This window comes from Balaenoptera musculus, chromosome 2, assembly GCF_009873245.2.
Source record: "Balaenoptera musculus isolate JJ_BM4_2016_0621 chromosome 2, mBalMus1.pri.v3, whole genome shotgun sequence".
NCBI classification, from domain to species: Eukaryota; Metazoa; Chordata; class Mammalia; order Artiodactyla; family Balaenopteridae; genus Balaenoptera; species Balaenoptera musculus.
The window spans coordinates 18,314,996-18,329,693 of record NC_045786.1 but is presented as its reverse complement, the minus strand read 5'-3'; the positions used below and the strand labels follow the sequence as shown (position 1 = coordinate 18,329,693).

The following is a 14,698-nucleotide window of genomic DNA, read 5'->3' as shown; positions in this document are numbered from 1 at the left end:
ACAGTGGTGTGTTAGTTTCTGCTGTATAACAAAGTGAATCAGCTGTATGCATACATATATCCCCATATCCCCTCCCTCTTGCGTCTCCCTCCCACCCTCCCTATCCCACCCCTCTAGTGGTCACAAAGCACTGAGCTGATCTCCCTGTGCCATGCAGCTGCTTCCCACTAGCTATCTATTTTACATTTGGTAGCGTATACATGTCAAGGCTACTCTCTCACTTCGTCCCAGCTTACCCTTCCCCCTCCCCATGTCCTCAAGTCCATTCTCTACGTCTGTGTCTTTATTCCTTTTTTTTTTAACATCTTTATTGGAGTATAATTGCTTTACAATGGTGTGTTAGTTTCTGCTTTATAACAAAGTGAATCAGTTATACATATACATATGTTCCCACATCTCTTCCCTCTTGCGTCTCCCTCCCTCCCACCCTCCCTATCCCACCCCTCTAGGTGGTCACAAAGCACGGAGCTGATCTCCCTGTGCTATGCGGCTGCTTCCCACTAGCTATCTGTTTTACGTTTGGTAGTGTATATATGTCCATGCCACTCTCTCACTTTGTCCCAGCTTACCCTTCCCCCTCCCCGTGTCCTCAAGTCCGTTCTCTAGTAGGTCTGTGTCTTTATTCCCATCTTACCCCTAGGTTCTTCATGACCTTTTTTTTGGTCCTATTCTTAAAAGCAGCCCTCCAGGTGGGAGGGAGGCTCAAGAGGGAGGGGATATGGGGATATATGTGTACATATAGCTGATTCACTTTGTTGTACAGCAGAAACTAACACACCATTGTAAAGCAACTATACTCCAATAAAGATGTGAAAATAAATAAATAAATAAAGCAGCCCTCCACCCTAGGCCACAGGCTCAGAACCCAAATGGGCTGGGCCCAGCGTGCTTGCTTGGCCCCCACGCCCTCCTGAGCACTTCTCCTCCCCTGCCTGGGATCCACGTCCAGGATGGGATCCGCTCTCCTGGTTCCCATGACTCAGGCTCTCCCCAGATTTGTTCTGTCCTCTTCAGACAGGTCCACCCATTGCCTTGGTGTGAGGATCCAGCTCGGAGAGGAATCTAGTAGAAATGCTATCAGTCCAGAGGCCCGAGTTCCACTGAGACCCTGTATCTGAAGATGTGATTGGATTCCAGAGGCGGGGGTAGACGTGTATCCATGCTGAATTCCACCCAACACCATCTGCTGTGGGGCAGGTGGTGACTGGGGTGACTTTCCTGCTGTTTCATTCAGGTCCAGTAGGTGAATCCCCAGTGGCGTCTGGGCCGGAGTCCTCAGAGGGAACTGTGTCACCTGAGAAAATAGGATTCAAACTCACTTCATGATGCCAGATGCCCTGCTAGCTCCCAGAGACCTATACCCAATTGTGACTTTCTGCACAATTGTGACTTGGACTGCTTTCTGGCATGACCCTGACCTTCCTTCCAACGAGAGGCCGTGTGAAAGGGGCCATCAAGCCCTGCTGGTCAGCACATGGCGTGCAAGATGCTGCTTGTGGCTTAGTGAGGCCTAACAGGACATTCCACATCGTGTTAGCCAGAGGCCATGAAATACCACACCTGTGCTGGCTGCTGGGGCTGCTGAATGAGGTACCACACCGTGTACTGTCTCTCGGTTCTGGAGGCTGGAAGTCCAACTCCGGGTGCCAGAAGGGCCGGGCTTCCTCTGACACCAGCTGGGAGGCCTCCCAGCTTCTGCTGGTTGCTGGCCATCCTCGGTGTTCCTTGGCCTGCAGACCCATCACTCCAACCCTCCCCCTTCACTTGGTCCTCTCCCTGTGTCCTGTCGCCAGATGCTGCCCATGACATCTATTTTAACAAAAACTGATCGGTTGCTAATAAATAAAAATGGAAAAGTTGACACCAAAAATCTGGATTTGGGTAGGTAACAGTGACCAGTGTGCCAGCTTTGCTAGAGTGCAGGTGACTGTCTTCTCACACACACGCGTGTAAATGAATTCGTCGTACCCTTTTCTGAGAGTAAACACAGAGAAAGGTGGGGGACACGGGATGGGGCCCTCGAGGTCGGAGGTGAGAGGGGACACCTCTGTCTGGGGTGGGATGAGGAGACCCGAGCCCCTCAGCACCTGGGGGTGCTCCACGGGCGGAGTGGACCTCAGACCCTGCCAGTGCAGCCCCGGCATTGATGCTGACACTCAGAGCAGTGCCCTCACTCCTTGGCCTCTGCACCACCCTCGGTCCAGCCTCTCAAGGTGCCCTCCTTCTCTGGCACTTTCCTCGGGCAACAGAAAGGTTTTTCATGGGATATTTTGGAGTTTTTTTAATCATCTGTACACGTTTTGGCTAAGGAGGTGTTTTTTGCGACTCCCAGCCATGCCTACTTCCATGTGGTTTCTCGTGGTTTCCAGGACAGTCCTCGCCCCTGCACCGCCCCTGACCCCGAGGCAATCAGAGCTCTGATTTTCAGGAATATTTCTCACCTGCATGATTCTGCACCCCTTAGAGCCTCTGCTGAGGAGAGTTCTACAAATGCCGTCCTCATTCATTTTTGTTTATACAGCACAGCAGGAGGCATTTGTCCACATCCTTGTTCCAAGGCAACACCGTAGCTAAAATTCCACTCCTTAGTTTACCCCCAATTTTGAATTTCTTGGTTGAGGACCATCACTTTCTTAATTTTTTAAAAGACTTCCACCACTGACACAGAGCATTTGGCTTTTTTAAGAGCTATTTTCAACAAAGCTACTAATCTTTTAAAAACCATTTAAGTACTATATATACACAAGCTAAAGGTTCTATCCCTGATGAGTGGGAACAATAAGGATGTGCTGAGTTTCAGCTGCTGGGAGGTCAGCAAGGTGGGGTCCCTGGGAAGCCCAAGGTTCTGGGACCACACTGGGTGAGATGCACCCACACGAGCCAATGAGGCACGCGTTGCTGTCTGTGTGCTGGAGAGGGGTGACGAGCTCAGAGCCCAAGGAGCTTGTCCAAGGTCACTCAGCTACTATAGGGCAGAGCAAGACTGCACTCGGGCTTCCTCACAGCAGAGCTGATTATTCACAGCCTCTGGCCGGGTGACCACCTGCCTCACGCCCCCCACTCAGGGGAGTCTGGGAGGAAACACCCTCCTATAGGGGGCGGGGAGCAGGGTGGGGAGGGAGTTAAGAAGACACACCTTTAACTTTATTTGTTTGTGGATTATTCAACTTTGATCCAGGGCCAATTTATTACCTTGGTAGTTCTTAAGAAGCAAGAAAATTTTAAAATCGATCGATCCATCCATACAAATAAATATTTGAAGCCTAAGAGAAAATGAAAGAAATGGAGGCTCAGCAAAACTGCATTATTCCATGTCATTGACTTTTTTTTTTTTAATTAATTAATTAATTTATTTATTTATGGCTGTGTTGGGTCTTCGTTTCTGTGTGAGGGCTTTCTCTAGTTGCGGCAAGTGGGGGCCACTCTTCATCGTGGTGCACGGGCCTCTCACTACCGCGGCCTCTCTTGTTGCGGAGCACAGGCTCCAGACACGCAGGCTCAGCAATTGTGGCTCACGGGCTTAGTCGCTCCGCGGCATGTGGGATCTTTCCAGACCAGGGCTCGAACCCGTGTCCCCTGCATTGGCAGGCAGATTCTCAACCACTGCGCCACCAGGGAAGCCCCGTCATTGACTTTTATAATCTTTTTTTTTGGCTGCATTGGGTCTTCGTTGCTGCTGCGCAATTGCTTTCTCTAGTTGCGGCGAGCTGGGGTTACTCTTCGTTGCGGTGTGCGGGCTTCTTATTGCAGTGGCTTCTCTTGTTGCGGAGCACGGTCTCTAGGCACGTGGGCTTCGGTAGTTGCGGCACGCAGGCCCAGTAGTTGTGGCTCCCAGGCTCTAGAGCACAGGCTCAGTAGTTGTGGCATGTGGGCTTAGTTGCTCCGCGACATGTGGGATCTTCCCGGACCACGGCTCGAACCCATGTCCCCTGCATTGGCAGGTGGATTCTTAACCACTGCGCCACCAGGGAAGTCCTATACTCTTTTGAGAATAGTTGTAAATCAATAGATGTTTAGAGTCTGTGGTGTTGGCTTGGCTGCCATCATCTTGTTGGAACAGAATTCAGTTCTGGATTTTGTCTCCTGTGTATCACTGCTGACCTTACGAATTTTGGGGGTGTATTTTGTAAATTTGCATACCCAAAGGATGGCAAGCCCCTTCAGAACACAAACTACGTTCGCATTGCACCTTTATCATCTGTTGTCTGGAGCATCTTGGGCAAAGTGCGTAAAATTCTCATCCTGGGTCTGAGAACAACAGATCTTTTTTTGCTCAGAAAACTAAACAACTGGAAAACAGTTAAGACATAAAAGTCACATGAGAAGTACACGGCTTAACTCAACAGTCAGTATTTACATAGTTAATATAAAGTGGATCATTAACATATAAATATATTTGGAGAATGAAAGAGGAAAAAATAGAAGTAGGTAGTTGAGTTAAGTTCACAAAAATCCTGTGAAAACATTGGCTCTAAAGTTAATATGTACCAGAATCATCGACTAAAATGGTTCCAGCGTTGCCACTGGGAGTGGGGCTTAGGGTGGGGCTGCTGTTTTTCATTAGGAACTCATAATCCTTTATTGTCAGGGTTCTTAGTTGAGACGACAGAATCCACTCTAGCTTTTTTCATAAGAAGACAGGAGTTTAAGGACTAGCTGGAGCTCCAGGAATCACGGGGAGATGTGAAGAGGCTGGGTTTCTACAGTGGTTCCACGCTGGGCTGCAGAAACGGCCACTGCCTGCACGCCCACTGCCCTGCTGAGAGCGGCAGCCTCCTCGCCCCAAGGAGGCGAGGCTCCAGGTCAAAGGTGTGGGAGGTCAGGCGATGGGCAGGACCCACCTCCCACGGTCCGGAGTGGTGCTGAGAACCAGCAAGGCTAAAACACTGCTGGGAAGGCGGGTTTTTATGACATGGAACTGTTCAAACGAATTTTATTTTTTGAAGCCAAGCATACATATTACTTTGATGAAAATAAAAAAACTAAAAAAGAAAAGGGCTTTGTGAGCTGGAAGTAGAGCCAGCTTCTAGGCTTGTCAAGTACTTTTAACAGGATGAGTTGGCATTTTCACGTAGTAGGTGGAAAGTTATTTGAAGGTTGGTTTTTAGCTCACTTCATCTTAAGGGATGCGGTGTAGCCCTCTTGCTGGCTGTAATCAAGTACAGGGGAGGCCATGAGCCTGGTCCTTACCCAGGAAAGAAAGGCATTTGCAAAGCCAGTGCCTCTCCCCCGGTTTTGTTCCGAGCTCCTGACCTCCCCCCCTTCCCCAGGCCCCTTATGATCGACACGTGAAACTTGATTATCCTAAAGCAGTCATCTGAAATCGCACTGTGTCAGGTCAGATGGCTGACTGAGCCTGGCCAGGGACAGGTGCCCATGGAGGAGGGAGGAAGTGGACACTCCAAGGGGCGTATTTATAGCAGTTGGAGTTAAAAATACAACCAGCCTGTTCCCAAAGCCTGGGCCGGACCCGATGGCGTGGGGACCTCTGTGGTGAGTGAGCCTCACGGTGCCGAGGAGCAGAGTGGGGTGGGGAGGAAGGCCCCTCGCCACAGAAAGCCCCAAGAGACGGCTCGCCCAGAGGTCTGTGATGCCATGAACACAGGTCCCGGGAGGTGACTAGTCACCGGCAACCCGAGGTCTCTCCCCACGTCTGGCTTCCTCGCCAGCTGGAGCTTAGATCGTGGAACACCGAGGGGAGCTGCAGGAACCCATTGATGAAATCTGCAGGGCAGGGGAGGACTTTCCAAAGAGCTTCACATTTAGTCACGGTATTTTCCCCCAAGTTTTACTGAGATATAGTTGACATATAACATTGTCTTAGTTTGAGGTGTACAGCATAATGATTTGCTATATGTATATATATGTCTTGAGGAATGATCATGGTGGTAAGTTTCGCTAACAGCCATCACCTCACACAGTTACTCTTTATTCACAAGTTGACTGATTGGCAAGTTTGTCACTGATGTACATTGTGTTGTATCTATTGAAATGCGCTTCTGGAAAGAGATGGAACATTGGAGAAAACTGCTTTTGTGGTAAAAACGTTGCAAATTACAAAAACCACTTTTTTTTTTTTAATGAATGTAAAATTTTTATTCATTTCTTTTGGTACAAACTAGTGTTTATTTAAAAATAATATTTAGGAATTTATACTCACAGGATATGTTATAGTTAACATCCAAAGACAAAAAATATTTCTTGACAATTTATTATATGCTTAGTACTAAAAAGCTCCTAAATCTGAACAGTGTTGGTATTACAAGATTAGAGAGTTGTTTTTGGCTAATGATTATTATAGAAAAACACTGAAGAAAATTTCAACCATTACAATCGGTAAAGGTATAATTTTATATTTCATGAAGGACAGAAGTCATATTTAGCAATAGCCTCATTTATAAATTAGAGTATACTCACTTCGAGGTTGTATTTTGATGCTGTTTCTTTTCAATTCTCTTCTTGCAAATAACCAACAAGGCAGAAACTGCTTCCAATTGACAGTCCAAACAAAGGAGGAATCATGGCTAACCGTCTGGTTGCTAATATTTGTTAAGGGCAAACTGCAAACTTCTGAGTATGGTTCAACATCACGAAAAGGAGTAAAGTTGCTCCCTCTGACCACCTTATTCCATGAAAAAAGTGTACTTTGACTTCTAAAATGGATTTCAAAAACTCAGTAGAAAGATTTAACAACTATCAACATTTCCAACACTGATTTTTCTAATACCTAGAAACATCCACTTAGCGGTTTGTAAGACTCATTTGAAAAACTGAATACTATTATACAAATGTAAATTATTACTATTAGCTAGTAGGAGTAATCACTTGATTCTTAATCCTGTTTATATTTAATTATAAACATAAGACTGATTTTTAGAATAAAAAGAATGAAGAACATCTCCATCATGTGTCTTTGTTCCCAATAATCCCTTTCAGATAGATCTGTGAAGTAATACAGAGCACAGTGTCGACATACCTTTCATTTCAAAGGCCGAAAAAAAATGGGCCTTAAGTAGTGAGATCACTTCTATTAGGCTTTATATTAGTATCAATTAATGAGTTAATCAGTCAAACGAGTATCAGTTGATTTAATCTCGCCCAAATGAATGGGTCTCTGTTGGTTGATCAATGCAATAGAGAAACTCTGCAGGTAAGAAGTATCCAAGATATTCCACTATAACTGGGGTGGTGTCAAAATGGTAGTGTCCACCTTCTTCATGATGACTGAGACAATGAGTGTGCTCCAACCACAAATCAAACCCTGGGTCTCTGGAGATAAAAACTGGCAAACCAAAGGAGGCTTCATCTCATAAAAACGTAACCATTTATTCAAGTCTTCATCAGAGTTCAGTGGGCAGGAAGAAAATTCTGCCGGCATAATGTGAATCTTCACTTTTCTCTTCTGAATCACGAAAGTACCTCCCATTCCTACAGGCTTATCTCCATAATGTTTTTCAAGAGTCTGTCTCATACAAGTCACAAACAAGTTTTCCAGTTCTTCTTTTGGCTTTCACCTCAATGACCTTTCCAGGTTGGGCTTCACTGGCAAAAAGATTAGCCAGTAATGCACACCCCAAATCATGATATTTCTCACTGTATTTCTCTAGTAGGCACCCTCCCTCTGCCGAGTTAACAGGAGCAAAGTAACTTCCATTCACAGGAGGTTTGTGTTCACTTTCTGTTTGAACAACTGGCATAAACTCAGAATTGAATCCAAGAGTCTGAAATGGGCCTGCTCCTGCTCCAAGAACAAAAGCTCCAGGAAGCTGGATTTCTTCTGCGATTTTATTTAGATCATAAACTTTTTTTTTATTTATAAGAGGCAATAAGTAAGGCACACCTCCTACTTCTGCAATTCTAGTTTTCCCACAGATACCTTTTACGGGAAAGGTAAATGGCTCCTTAGTCCAATTAGGGCAATCAACTACAGACGCCTGGACATCAGCAAAGTTATCCGTTAGCCCCTTCTGCTGAACTCCAAACTCCGTAACTCCGCGCTCCAGCGGCCCTCCTTTCCACGTGCTGCCTCTCCCCTTCTGCGCAGGTCCTAAGCAGAGGCCCCGCCCCACGCTTGGACGTCGCCCCGCCTAGGCCCCACCCCACGCTCCAACGTCCCCGAAACCGCTTTCTGAAGGGAGAGAAAAGGCTGCTGGGAGAGGCGGGGAGTGGGCCTCTGCCCGCCTGCGGGGACCCAGTGCAGAGCGGCTCCCGCGTGAGGCCAGGGACGCGGATGCAGACCTCTGGGGCCTGTCGCAGGCCTGGATTAACTGACACACACGGCAGAGAGACGCCAGCTCCCAGGTACTGCCCGCCACCGTCCACCATCTAGGGAATGCGGCCGGGGAGCCCCTCACACACTGCCCTGGGGGCGGGACGGGGCTGAGAAGAGGAGAAACACGCAGGGATGAGGCCTGACCAGGGAGCGCCCGGGGGACCCACGTGTGAAATCTAAAAAAAGATGGGTGGTTTCTTTTTTCAAGAGAGAAAGAGCTGGGAAGAAGCACGCTAACAGGAGACCCGAGTGTGAGCGGACATGTGCCTCCTGCACACGCTGCTGGGTTGATTACTCACCGTGGCCGGGCCGTGGGGGGGGGGGGGGGTCAGGCTTTGCCCTGGGGAGTTGGGCAATCACAGTTCTGAGTCTTGAAAAAAATAGTCTCATTGCGCCCATGGGCACCTCTGGATGCTCAGAGGGAAAGGAGTCAGCAGGGTCCTCCTCGTCAAGCTGCCCAGAGACCCTGACTAAAGGGGAGAATTATGTGTATTGAACCCCCTGCGTCCTCTCCCCCTTTACTCCTACCCACCCCTACTTCCCAGACCCCAAAGCAAAAAACAACACAAGAGTGACAACGGTGGCCAGCTTACAGATAGAGAGCTGTGAAAAAAATCCAAACTAGATTTTCAAGTCCACCCTGTTTATGCGACTTTCCAAGTGGTTAAGTCAATGATTCCCAGCCCCGGTTTTAGGACACCCCCAGGTGTCTTTATTCCAAGGGCGATCGTGAAATTCCAAAAATAAAATGATTTTAAGTCCCTGCACTTTAAACTAAGCTCACACCTTGTACTCGTTACAAGCACACACTTTCAGAGGGAAAGAGATTGTGAAATCCAACAACAGTCTGATTCCAACAGACCGGCCACAGCAATCAAAATACCACTTTGTATTTGGGTAACGCTTTGCGGCTTTTAGAGCACTTTCTGATTCCTGGGTTAGTGACTAAATGTGTGAATTAATACAAAAGATGACTGTTCTAGCCTCCACATTGCACTAGAGGTAGGAACGGAGACGGGCCCTTCCTCTGGCACGAAGCGATCGCTATGTAGCTCCTCTGTGAAGTTTCAGTCTGTCAGCGGCTGGTGGAGGTGCTGTTTGGAAAAAGGCTGGTGGCCCAGGCCTGGGCGGCAGTGGCATTGCTTGGGCCAGGCAAACAGGGCTCTGCGGGGCCCGGGGTCACGGTCAAAGAGAAGGAAGGGCAGGCAGCTTCAGGCTGGCTTTCCCACTGGGCCGAGCAAGGCTAGAAGTTCCGGGGCAGCAGCGTGAGCAGCTGGCCAGGTTAGCAATGAGCTCATGGGCAGCAAGGCCCAGACTGAAATCTGGGTCCATTTCTTCCAGAGCTCACTCCCCTGCCAGCCTGCGGAGCTGCCTCTCGGTCGAATTCCTAGAACTGAGTTGTGTTCAGAGAAACTAGGGTCGGCTTACGTGGGGCTGCCTGCATCCTAACAGGTTGATGTTTATTTTAAAGCAACACCATGGAAATTGAAGAACAGAGAGCAAACTTGGTTTTAAAGAAAATAAATATGAGACAAAAACTGAGAGAAACATTATGTGTCACAGAAACACAATTCAAAGAGGTTCAGAAGGCCTTCTGCTGAAGCAAGCAGAGCTTCTTCCTCGACTCCTGCCTCTGGCCTCACCCTGCTCAGCGCCGGCCCACCTGTTCACTCCCCCCTGAGGGGCTGACGTGCTGTCTGCTTGTGGCTTTGATGCCTCGTGGCAGGATGGCTCAGGGCCCCTCTCGGGAGAGGGACAGCTCATTGAGAAAATGGCCAAGGGCAGAGAAACAGCTCCAAAGGCTGATAAGACCAGCCAGAAAGAGTTAGGATGTAATCTAGCCCAACAGGTACACTGAGTGCTTAAAGAATGAACTAAAGTTAAAAACATAAAAATGCACATTATATGTGTGTTGTGAATGACATTCACATGCACTATGTACAACTGTACTGAATACAATTTTCCAGTCCATACGTGAAACAGTGTGGCAGATTAATAATTTTGGCAATCATATTAGCTGTAGATAACCAACACATAAACCCACATGCTACTGTAATTTGGCAGTTTATTTGTATTTTAGGGAGTCACAACTAACGCTGCATAAGTACATCAAGGTTCACTTTATCAATTCAGGGACTGACTGTTGTATTATTTTATATTTCACTCTGAAAGATAGAATTAAAAAATCTTTAGGGTAGAATAACATATTTCAGAAAAAACTTTATTTCCTCTTTAAATTGACTATATCTGGCTATATACTTTTTAACTTATTTCAGTATTTTTACCATGGGTAGTTAGATCTAAGCAACAAAAAGGAATTGTCATTCCCCAGGATATAATATACATGATAGAAAATGACTGTCCTTCTGTATTCACACTGACACAGACAATTAAAAAAGGGGCAATCTGGGATCTACTTTATTTTCTGCAGTTGTCATAAAAAGCAAATGTCTATTTTCACTTGGGAAATGGGATACATTATAAAAATCAGGTCAAAAGATGCAGATAGTTGTCACTGTTTATGTGTAGCTTTAAACCCTGGAGAATGTTCTTAATGTTTTATTTCCCGTTCCTTTAGTAGCTTCCATAACTAGGTTTGGGTGCAAGGAAATTTCTGGGAATTTACTTCATAAAAAATTATGCACCACATATTCTTAGTATACACTTTCAAGAGTCAGGCATAGTCTCCAGATTTCGATTTTTCTAAAGTCCTGGCAGTTTGCTACACGTCAGTGATATTGGTTCATACTTTATATACTATTTTATGATGATTCAGGCAGATTCGGGTTATAAGTATCTTTAGGAGAACTGCATCCTTTGTTTATTACAGAATATAGACAATGCTGCATGAATAATTTCTAGCCTAAATGGATGGCAACCGCATACTTCTACTTGCTGAGGCCAAACTTTCAGAATCATTTTTGATTCCTCTCACATTCTACATCCCAATCCACCAGACAGTGCTTTTGACTCAACCTGTGGAATATATCCAGAATCTTCCCAGGGCTCACAGCTTCCCCTGCCATCCTGGAGTGAGGCCCCGTATTCGGGCACTGTCCTCCTGTCTGGGCCTCCTGCCCCTGCCCTGGTCCTCTTTCAGTCTGTTTTCTGCCCAGCAGGCAGAGTGTCTCTTTTAGAGCATGAGTCAGATCTTGTCACTGTCCTGTCCCAGCCCTGCCATGGCCCACCTCACTCAGAGGCAGAGCCAAAGTCCCCACGATGGTCAGCCAGGCCCACACTCCTCGCCCCCAGCTCCACACCCTGCCCCAGCCACGCTGCCCTCTCCACCCTGCCTCCAGGCCTTTGCTCTCCCTTCCTGGATAGTCACTTGGCTGGTTCCTTCACCTCCTTCAAGTATCGGCCTAAATCTCACCTTCTTATTGAAGCCTGGTGCGAATACTCCCATTTAGGATGGGAAACCGTCCTGTCACAAACGCGTTCCCCCAAACAGTGCTGATCTCCCCATGCCACTCTCCTCCTCCTCTTTCCGTAGCCCTTATCTATCACCTTTAGCAAACGGTAGAACTTGCCTATTTATTACGGTTATTGTCTGTTTTCTCTCTAAACTGGAATGTACATTCTGGAAGGCAGGGATCTTTCTTTGTTCTGTTCACTGATGCATCCCCAACTCTAGAATGGTACCCAGCCTACAGGAGGCGCTTGATAAATACCTGTTGGAGGCATCAGTGGATGCTTCAATCTGCCTAACGGAGCAGCATCACATGGTCGCTCTGGTGGAGGCCTGTGGGGCTGCAGGCCATCCTCCCTGCACTGGCCTATGGCTCAGTCACGTCTTACCTGGAGAAGGACCAGGGCCCAGCCTGCTTTGAGCTGAGTCTGCTGTCTTATAGATGGATTCATGCAGTGCCTGTTTTTCTTTTCGTTTTTAGCACCTTTAATTATCATGAAAAACAATTTGAGTGTGATGGTAAATTAAAACATGTTTCTAACATGAGTAATTTATTCTGATGTATGTGCTTTTCCAGGTTTGCAGGCAGGGCTGACCTCGTGAGTAGACCACCCATGTGGTCTTGTGCAGTTGGAAGGGTCTGAGGAAGGCCAGCTTGCCTGGTGGCGTGGTCCACCAGGAGGTTAATGGGCTGGAGGGACAGTTATTGAAGTTTGTGATGACTCCCACCTGGGGGAGGCAAGTCGTGATTGTTCACTTGGTTAGTGAAATCCTAAATGGTGAGAAATAGCATGGAAATGCATTAGCGAATGAGTTAAAGCTGGAAGCCTGAGAATGCATATTAGAGCAATGGCTTGTTGACGGTGTGTCTGACATTCACAGTGCGGTTTTCCTTTAATGCCCTTCAGAATGGAACGTCAGCGTCTGCCTCGGTCAGGATGGGGCGGGAGGCTGCGTCGTGGTCCCTGGGCCAACCTGCCTGTGTTCCCTAAGGAGAGCTGACCGGCCCTCCGCTGAGGCTCAGTTCAGAGAAGGAATGCCTTAGAACAGCAGTCACCTACCAGACAAAGAGCAAAAGCTCTGGGCACCTGGTGACAAAGATGAGCACGGCAGTTTTTGTTTGAAGGATTTTCCCGGATCTTTCTGATCTATCCACCCGGAAGTTAATGCGAATGAATGCCGACCATTAGTCTGGACCAACGCGCCTTCAGCCTTCCTCGGGAGCATTCGGGGCTGGCAGCTTTCCTACCAGACACACGATCCACTCCCACACAGATGAGGAAGGGAACAGCCTTGGGCCCTGAAGCCTGCGGCTACTCAGACACGAGGCCTCGGAGGCCGTGAGTGAGGAAAACAGGTCCCGCAGCGTCTGTGACCGTAGTGCACAGACCGTCACCTTCTTTTCTCCCCACTGCAGTCAGGAAAGTGCAGGGTCTGGAAGTGCACACAGTGCAAGAGGGGACACCCTGTTTGTACTGCGCACATCTGCGGTTTCCGAAGTGTAGGTTTGTCCACAAGTGTAACTTCTGCTACAATGCAACGTCTTTCTGCTTCTTCTCCCTGCTTGAAGCTGGGAGGCCTGGCAGGGACCGCCACTGGGCCTTCATTAGGTGGGTCTCACCAGGGCGCATGGGCACGGCCTCTGTTCTGAAGTCGCTAAAGCATTAGCGCAGGCCGTGGGTCCAGCCCTCGGCCCATCGCAGGCCTGCCCGGCTCACTTTCCAGAGGGCGGAAGTCCCTGTCCTGCTTCCCAGTGTCCACCAGGCCACAGGTTGGCTGATCCAGGAGCTTCCATCTCCAGACAGGCCTGGACCTGGGGGGCGGGGCCGCGGCAGGATAAGGAGGAGCCTGGAAGGCGCAGGGCCTGGGGAGAGGTGGAGCCTGGGCTGGAAAGGGTGTGTCCTGGGTAGGGCCTGAACTCGGAGTGGCGGGGCCTCAACTTGGGCGGAGCCTGAGGTGGGGCAGGGTAGGCGGGACCTGAAGTCCCCACCTGGGTTGGGTGGGGCCTAGGAAGGGGTGGGGCCTGAACTGGGAAGGGTGGGCCCTGGGTGGAGCCTGGATTGGGAGGGGTGGGGCCTGGGTGGGCGGGGTCACCCTCCCCTGTTGGCTCAGGTCCCTCTAGGCAAAGCTGCGAGTCTGATCTGGAGGGGTTTCCTTGTGGAGCGATTGCAGGAAGGGTGATGTGCTCTAGCCTTCTTGTGTTTGTCCTGTTCCTCCCCTACACCCAGGGAAAAGCTAACTGGTTCAAACAAATGGAGAAATGTGCCCCATCAGGGGCTCCAAGCGTTTTTCCCGGACCAGGCTCCTGGCCATTAGAGTAGATGAGACAGACACAGTCCCCTTAGGAATGAGCTGCCTTACAGGTGAGATGAACTGTGACCTTCCATGAATCAAAATGCTTTTCAGTGGTTTTATGGTTTAAAAAATCACAAAAGAAATACAAGATTATTGCTTAAAAAAATCAAAATAATGCTGTTGTGTATGGAGTAAAAAGTGAAATCCTTCTTTATACTTCTTGCCCTCCACTCCCACTGTCCACATGGGACACTGTTGTTAGCACTGTTGAAAGGTTTGGTGCACCTTTCTGGAGGTTTTCCTGTCCTTTAAGTGTGAGTGCACACACAATCCACATTAAACATACACATGGTATTTTTTTTTCTTTTTCTTATGTACATAGGGTTGTAGCTTACATACTCAAAACAAAAACACTGCATCAGGAGGGTGTTCCTAGCAGTATATTTGATCTTTCTCATTCTTTTCAACCAGGGCATACCATTCCACAGTATGGGTGCAATCATGAAAACATTTGGTGGCTGTATTAGTTTCCTGGGGCTGCCATTAAGAAAATTACCGCAGTCTTGGTGGCTTAAAACCACAGAAATTTGTTCTCTCACAATTCTGCAGTCTAGAAGTCCAAAATCAAGGTGCCAGCAAGACCATGCTCCCGCAGGGCTCTGGGGGAGGATCCTTCCTTGTCTCTTCCAGTTCTGGGGGCTCTAGGAAATCCTTGGTGTTCC

At 48.1% G+C, this 14,698-nt stretch overlaps 1 pseudogene; it reads right to left on the bottom strand.

Annotated features, from left to right (window-relative positions):
* Window positions 1-7,027: 7,027 nt before the first annotated feature.
* LOC118889536 lies at window positions 7,028-8,009 on the bottom strand (annotated as a pseudogene).
* Between the last annotated feature and the right edge of the window lie 6,689 nt (window positions 8,010-14,698).